Consider the following 9169-nt stretch of genomic DNA (forward strand, 5'->3'; position numbering starts at 1 on the left):
TTTTTCAAGGTTAGTTTTTGGTTACAGGAAGATGTATCTTGGAATTCTGAGGGAGTTTTCTCTTCATAAAATGTCCAGCTACAATAACCTATCTCACTTTATTCATAAGTATTTTCAGTTGGGAGATACTAAGCTTTCATTGAGACCCTACTTTCAGAAAACGGATTTTTCCTGTTTGCCACGTGTTTTCAAGGACAGTTTCTGGACAGCTGGAGAAATGTTTTAAAAAACCAAGAGAGGTTTTTGTTCTGGACAACATGGGATACAAAAACCACCTTCAGTTTCGTAAAATATGTCATGGATGAAGAGATAAAGGCTCTGTCCCACGTGCCATTTTCAAGGATCCTAAACCTAAAAACAGGGAAACATGTTCCCTAATTTCTAGGGTTTGTCTTCAGCAGTCAGATGACCACGTGGGAGGCTTCATCAAATTCGACTTCATGGAGTGTTAGGTGTCAAAGAATGCTTTAAATTTTTAGATAAGGATGTTGTAATCATAATAAGGAGTTACACTCCTAGTTGTATTAGGTCACTAGCACTCCTAGTTAACAGCTAGTTCTAATTAATGGTTGGTTTTATGGTTAGAATAGGTGTCACTGATGGAAAATTCGAATTCTCTTGATGAGGGATGATGGAATCCTAATTGTAAATGCTTTATATAGAGCAAGAGGTCGAATTAGCAAAGGGGGTTGGAGACTTTTTGGCTCAGCTGTTGCTCTATGTGCAGACTGTGTATATTTTTAACCTAATGCAGATTTCTACTTAGACAACTCAAGATTCATGAAGAGTTCTTGTATGTTCTTGTTATGATGGCATCTTCCAATACTTACATTGCAGTGGTGTTTACTTACGATACTCAGAATTCATCACTGATGCTCTGACTTCCTTCATAGATAAACTTGCTATGTTTCACTGTTTTGTATTGTCATTTCTACACTCGAACTCTATAATCCCTTGACTTCCATGCTAGGTAGAATGCTTTGGCTTCACTACTCAGGATTCATGAAGGATTTCTTATATTCAGAATGTGTGTTGTCCTTTCCTTAGTTTTGTTTGCAGTTGCATAGGTGTACAATCACTCAGAATTCACTGATTGTGCTCTGACTTCCTGTGTGCACTTATGAGCTGTGGTTCCATATGTGTGTTGTGTTCTGAATATTCAAATGCTGAATTCCCTGACTTCATGTTAAGCTGATCTTGTTGTGGTACTGAAACATACTTTGACTCCATAACCCAATGGCAGCCAGCCTTCATCTTTCAACCTATAAACATATACAATTACAAACCATAGAGTTAGCCATCTTTTCATATCTTTAATCTAAATTATTAACCCTTTGAGAGAGCCCTCTCAGGCTGAGGAGGCAAAGCCTTAGTCTAAAGATTGGTTTGAAATAGTTACTTGAAGTATTCCTGGTTTGCAGCCTTCCAGAGCTTGATTTTGAGATAACAGAAGCCACATGGATGTACAAACAATTGAGGTAGAAAAAAATTTGGGTATCAACCTGTTGACATCGCCTGCTCATACCACTCACATATTGCAACCCCTTGATGTTAGTTTGTTTGGACCTTTCAAGAACTATTTCAAGTCAATTCATGTTGCAGGGATGGTAAAGAATCCAGGGGTTGAGGTGAAAAGGTTCGAGCTAGCAGGGATTGCAAGTAAATAATTTAAAAGGGCTCTGAAACCATCAAATATCAAGGCTGGCTTTAGGAGGACAGGAATCTACCATTGAATTATGATACTCTTATGCCTGATACTGGTTGTAGCCAGGCATTTCATGTGGATGGTCAGGAAGTAGGGCATGTCCAAACAGGTGTGCAGTAAGTAGATGAATATGATGATGTGGTTGCAGCTAGTAATATGATTTCCCTCTCTCAAGGAGACTTATATGGTGAAGATGATGAAATTGTATGTGAAACACAGTATAATCATGAACAAATTCACAGTAACATGGAGGTAATTTTACCAACTCAAGAACATGAAACTTCTGTTGTTGATATTGTTAATGACATTTTTGAACATGTGGTTGACAATGACCAATTGACATTGCCAAGCCAACTAGCCCCGCCATCATGGCTGGCATAAGCCATGATTAATTTGAACGAACATAGTATCTCAACAACCAATGAACAAAGCATGAACATGCCTTCACAACCAGCAGAATTGAACAATGAAATTGTTCATTTTTTGTGGACAATAGATCAATGGAAGAAGATGAAGCACATAATGAGGCATCAAATGAAGATAACAATATAGTTCAATCAGTTGTCTCAGATACTAAAAGGGAAGTACCAAGCAATGACATGTAGGTGGGAGGGGTGGAGAAGATACTTGGTCGATTATTAAAGTTACCAGTAGAGAGAGTATCAATGAAAAAAAAGCAAGGTACACTGGGTAGTCTTCATTTGGGCCGAAGTTCAAAGTTACTCACCTTAGAAGATTATATAAACCTATTAGTTGAGTCTGAAAAAAAGAAATTTGAAATTCAGGAATTAAAACAGAAAAAGAAGGATCTAGCCAAGGAGAAGAAGGCAACAAGGATTGTTGTAGCACAACATCGAGGAGATGAAAGGCTTGAAAGAGATAAAGCAAGGCAAGAGAAGAACCAGCTTAAAAAATGCAAGACAGGAAAAGGATTAAAGAAAGACACAACAAATGCTTGAAAAGGAACAAGGGATGATCAATATGGTTGACAATGATGCAAGCATAGCTGATGAAACCAAGATTATGTCAAACACATTAGACAATATTGCAGATAATACACCATTATTCCAAGACCTCATAAACATTCAAGTGACTCACTATCAAAATAAGGGTTTACCCACTTGCCTTATTCCTACCAGAGGATGTGTCAATTTTATGTGTGCTCATCACACACCTCCACTTAATGCACGGATTAGTAATGAAAATTTGAGGTATGGGCACTCAATTCCTCCATGGTTGGAAGGTGAAAATTGGACTCAATCATATGGCAAAAATGAACCATTTCCTAATCAAACCTTTTTAGGTAAGCCAACCTACTTGGCTCAAGCAGGAAACTAAGGGATTTTTGGCACTTAAGATTCTCAAGGCCATAAAGAATAGGGTTGTCATATTTTTTTGGTTGTAACCACATTAAGATGTGGATTTTGGATGGATTGTCTCTTTTTCTTGTCATAAAAATATTTTGGCTTACAACCTAGGTTTTTTTATTTCATATTGTTTGCAACATTGTAATCAAAATCCATTTTAGAAGGAACATATATAGTCTATTATAATGTAGAAATATTACCTAAGAATCCAAATGGGATTTTTTGTTATGCCTCTACACACCAAATTATTTACAACACATTTATAACTGAGTTGTAAATATGATGAAAAACGAGTGAATAATGAAGTCTTTAACAAGTCACTTATTTTTGTTGACACCTAATCATCAGTATTGGGTGAATAAATACAATTGATGTAAATAAATAATAATAAATATGAACAGTCATTGGGAGATGAAGTGAACAGTCTCCCTCATGTATATAATAAAGACCTACCTGAAGGAATAATATGAATTAATTCGTGGAGTTACTACCTGGCCTGACATGGTATCAACGCCAGCTCCCGAAATTAGTTGTAACTCCCTTCTTCCATTTTCTTGCAATCTGTCCACTGCCCCCTATGGAGTCTGTCTACTATGCTCTCTGGGCTCTCTGCCATAATTATTGTCTGCGCCATATTCCATAACCATTGTCTGCCATTGTCTACCATTATTTGCGCCATTGTCTACAAATTCCATATATCTTAACAGTTGGCATAGTTTTTTTTTGTATGGTCGTAATAGCCCTCTGTCGTAACATTTTCTCTACCCTCTCAATTTTCCAGAAGAGGTCTCTCGTTGTCTACCATCAATACAATAGTTTGCCTTCAGTCTTGAACCTTCATTTTGCATTGATCGACCACAAAATGCTTTGAAAACATTGTAAAAGTTGTTGTACCTCTCATACTGAACCCAAACCTTGCAGCGCAATGCAGATGTGATGGACAACCTTGCTTCCAACAACATCAAGGTCTCTGATCTTGCCAAATTTTGAGAAAATGTTGTGCGTAACCAAAATAGAAACCTTTGAAGACACCCGTGGCTCTGAAAACCACCGCGATGGAATGACTTCTCTGGCTTTCAATTCGAACCTGTCTTTGAAGTGATCCGAGAAAGGCTCAGTGAGAATGGTCTCTCAGTCATTGGAGAAAACATAAGTTCATTCTATGCGTGGAATGTTGCGCATGGCATCTGGTGCATGGTTCCATTGAACGCTGGTTCCATTGATTGTGATGCCGTTGCTGCTCCATTGATTATGTGCTCTAGTGCCTCCACGCAGGAATACACATTGAATGTGTTGTTTATCTTGAACACTACTTCGTCTATTTACGCTGGTATACACTAACCATACGTTGTCCCATATTTATTTAACGCTGCCATCAAATTTAAATATTTAACACCAACCATATTACATTGAATGGTGTCTTATCTTTAAGCGTTGCTCCCATATTACGTAAGTCCACCCATATATTTACGCTGCCCATATATTTACACTCACCATACCTCGGCCTCTCCATGGTTGTTGCGGGTGTTATGTCAACCAGAGGAGCGGGGATATCGGAGTTCGATACCATCTCTATTTCATCTAAATCCGTTATAGTTGGGGGATTTTGGATGTAGTAGGTTTTGTGGCATTTGTATATTTTTCAGGATTTAAATGAGGTTTTAGAGGTGAAAGAAGAATTGGGATTTAAAGTGCTCTCTGGAATTTTGAGGTGCACTATGTACTAAAATGGGCCTTTCGTGATGTAAGAAAAAAACCTGCATTTTATGTGATTAATGTCATATCGATCTGGCGCTGATTTGGAAGAGATTTTTTGACAGTTCATAGCTGATCTAAATATTTCTTTGGGAAATGTTTTATAATAATCAATTTTCATTTAAAGTGTTTTGAAGACTCCGCCATAGTAAAGTGTTTTGAAGACTCTGCCATTATCATATATTCTGGTATCATACTCTGTCACGGTACCTCTGATATATACATCAGAACTATATTTTACTACAGTGCAATTTTTTTTACAAATTTTACAATGCACTCAATCATATCTTCTTTTGAAGAGGTTGTGTGCCTTACTCATAAAGAAAAGAATCTTTCCCAAGATTCTTCCAAAGGAAGAGATGGTCGAAGAGGAAGATATTTCAGAGGTGGGGGGGCAGACACTCTCAAGGAGAAAAAGCAGATTTGCACTGCATATGCTGCAAAAGAAATGGATCACATGATGCCTGTACATGCAAGTTACCTTGGGACAAAATTGAGCAGCAAAGAAACCAACAAAAAGGTAAAACTAATTACACAAACAAAGGTAAAGCACCTGAATCCACTCACTATGTTGTGGCACAATGTAATATTGGAGTAAATGAAGATTTATTTAATGCTTCACTTGCTTCTTGGAAAAATAATTGGTTGATTGATTCAGGAGCAACTTGCCACATGACTCATAGAAAAGATTTTTTTGAAGTTACTGATAATGTTAATGGAGCAGTATACTTTGTAGACCAATCAAAAATCAAGCCATCAGGGCTTGGCACAATCAGGCTTAAATTGACTGGTCTTCCAGACTTTCTTCTGCATCATGTTCTATATCTCCCACAGCTCAAGAGAAACTTGTTGTCCTTGGTCCACATCCGCCAGCAAGGTCACTCCATTCATATGTTTGATGGCAAGCTTGAGGTGAGAAAAGCATCCGACCACTCACTTATCATGAGGGGAATAGAAGAAGAAAGGCTTCTCAAGCTGCAAGGTACCTCTGCTCGTGCACAACATTTCTCATACAATTCTCACTATGAAGAAGGTACACTTCCATCAAGTTTATTATGGCATGCTAGATTTGGACATTTGAACTATGACAGTATTTGCTTGTCAAAGAAAAATGGTGTTGCTGGTTTTCCTACAATTCCTAGGAAATTTAAGCAATGTGATGCTTGCATTCTAGGAAAGCATAGAAAATAGTCTTTTCATGATTCACATTCAAGAGAACATAGAAAACTTGAACTCATTCATTCATATTTATGTGGTCCAATGCATGTTCCTTCTGCAAATGGAAATAAATATATGATGACATTTATTGATGACTACACCAGAATGTGTTGGGTTTATTTATTGAAGAACAAAACTGATGCTTTTCAAACATTCAAGAACTTTTATAAATGGATTGAAAATGATGCACAATCTCATCTTGGGTCTATTCGCAGTGATAATGGAAAAGAATACACATCAAATGAATTTGAAAACTATCTTCGCCAACATGGGATCAAACATCAAACAACTATACCTTATAATCCCCAACAAAATGGTGTAGCTGAAAGAATGAATAGGACAATCTTAAATATGGTACACTCCATGTTCTTCTTCAAAAATGTAAAGATAATGTTTTGGGCTGATGTTGTTCTATGTGTTGCATATATAAAGAATAGATGTCCATCTAATGCTATTAGAAACAAGACTCCATATGAAATTTGGTATGGGCATGTTCCTTCGGTAAAGCATCTCAGGGTCTTTGGTTCCACCTGTTATGCCTTGAGACCAAAGGTACATAGAAACAAACTTGGTGCAAGAAGTCGTAATTGTATCTTCCTGGGGTATTCAAACACCTCCAAAGCATACCATCTCTATGACGAAGTCAATAAAAAGTTTGTTGTATCTAGAGATGTAATTTTTCTTGAAGCATCCAAAACTGACAATGTTGTTTAGCGACAACTTGATCGCTTGGATAGATTCACAAATACAAAATCATTTCAAGAATTTGATAATCAGATTCCACATCTTGAAGGTGGGATTCCTATACTAGATCAACATGTGGAATCTTCTTCTAAAGAACACTCTCCCCCACATGAAACTCCAACAACGAATGATGCTTTAAGTGATGTGATTGATAGAATTGGGAGACTCAATCTTGATTTAGTCCCAACTCAATCAATGGAGCAACCTGGACCATCTGAGAAAGGTCCCCCAAAGTGGCTGACAAAGACACTTGAAAGTGTTCATCCTGATGAGGTTGGAAAGACAGGAACTAGAAATTCAAATCGGCAAAATGGAGGTGATGTAGATGACTCTAATTCACCTGTTGATATGGATGTTTCTTATGATTGTGAATTGAACTTGTCTACAAATTTTGAACCAACTTCCTTTAAAGAAGCTGCTTCTAATGATGAATGGAAAGAAGCAATGCAAAAGGAGTATGATGCCCTCATAAAGAATGGCACTTGGAAGCTGGTTGATCCTCCATTAGGATCCAAACGATTGGCTGCAAGTGGGTCTACAAGAACAAGTATAAAGCTGATGGCTCACTTGACAAGCACAAAGATAAGCTTGTGGCAAAAGGTTTTGCACAAAAGGAAGGGGTCAATTATGAGGAGACTTTTGACCCCACAGCAAAATAGGCTACCATCCAGACACTCTTTGCCCTAGCAGCTTAGAACGGTTGGAAAGTCCATCAAATGGATGTAAAAACTGCTTTCTTGAATGGAGATCTAAAAGAGAATATTTTTATGTCCCAACCTGAAGGATTTGCTATGAAAGGACATGAACATAAAGTATGCAAACTTGTGAAGTCCTTGTATGGCCTCAAACAAGCACCGCGAGCCTGGTATGAAAAACTAACTGAGCATCTTTTGAAACTCAATTTCAAACATTATGATCTTGATGATGCAACTTTATTTGTCAAGAAAGTTGCCAAAACAGTTGTATATCTTGTGGTATATGTAGATGATCTTTTGATGACAGGGAACAATGAAAGCTACATTGCATCCATAAAGAATGAATTGGGGAAAAGTTTTGAAATGACTGATTTGGGCTATGTTCATTACTATCTTGGTATTGAAGTAACTCAACATTCAAAGCCCATATTTATTTCTCAAAAGAAGTACATTGGAGATCTGTTGAATAGGTTTGGCATGACAGAATTCAATCCTCTTACTACTCCAATGGAACAAAACTTAAAGCTCACATCTATTGAAGGAAAAGAATTTGAGGATGCAACAAAGTATAGACAACTTGTAGGAAGTCTAAACTACCTAACTACTACCAAACCAGACATTTCATTTGCTGTTGGAATCCTCTCCAAGTTTATGCAAAAGCTTTGTGAAGGACATTGGTCTGCTGCAAAAAGAGTTCTAAGGTACTTGAAGGGAACTCAAGACTTTGGAATCAAGTATACACAAGTGGAGGACTTCAGCCTGATTGGATACTCTGATTCAGACTTCGATGGAGACAAAGAAACTGGGTAATCTACTTCAAGATATGCTATGAGTCTTGGATCTAGAGCTGTCTCATGGAGATCACGCAAACAATCAATTCTAGCAGATTCCACAACAGAAGCAGAATACATGGCAGCAGCTGAGGCAACAAAAGAAGTTGTGTGACCCAGAAAAATTCTTGAAGATTTGCAGGTAAAACAAGTACAATCAACTCCACTCATGATTGACAATACCTCTGCAACAAAGTTGGCCAAGAACCCAAAGTTCCTTGATCGAACGAAGTACATCAATATTAAATATCATCTGATTCAACATCATGTTGAGGCCAAGACAATCCATCTCTGTCATTGTTCCACTAATGAGCAAATTTCAAACATCTTCACTAAAGCGCTTGGAAAATAAAAGCTTGAATGATTCAGAATGATGCTTGGACTCACCAACATCCCTTCAGATTAAGGGGGGGAATGTTGACACCTAATCATCAGGATTGGGTGAATAAGTACAATTGATGTAAATAAATAATAAGAAATATGAACAGTCATCGGGAGATGAAGTGAGCAATCTCCCTCATGTATATAATAAAGACCTACCTGAAGGAATAATACGAATTAATTCGTGGAGTTACTACCTGGCCTAACAATTTTAATATGAAAATTCCATAAAACAGTGAATAGTAAAAGTACCTAATCTCACACCACATATGAAAATTTGAAGAGAATAATCACTATTAAAAAAGATAAATTAGATATTTTTAAAGAGAAAATAATGGAAAAAGATGGAATTATAATTGAATATCAGAAGACTAAAATTAAATTGCAAGGACAATTAGAAAAGATATAGGGAAAATATAATTATAAAAAATTTCAACTCTAAATTTTGGGACAAATTAAAATCCCTTAGAGTTA

Source organism: Pinus tabuliformis, chromosome Q (assembly GCF_031772625.1).
Source record: "Pinus tabuliformis cultivar Carrire ecotype Pingquan chromosome Q, CPIR1, whole genome shotgun sequence".
Lineage (NCBI taxonomy): Eukaryota > Viridiplantae > Streptophyta > Pinopsida > Pinales > Pinaceae > Pinus > Pinus tabuliformis.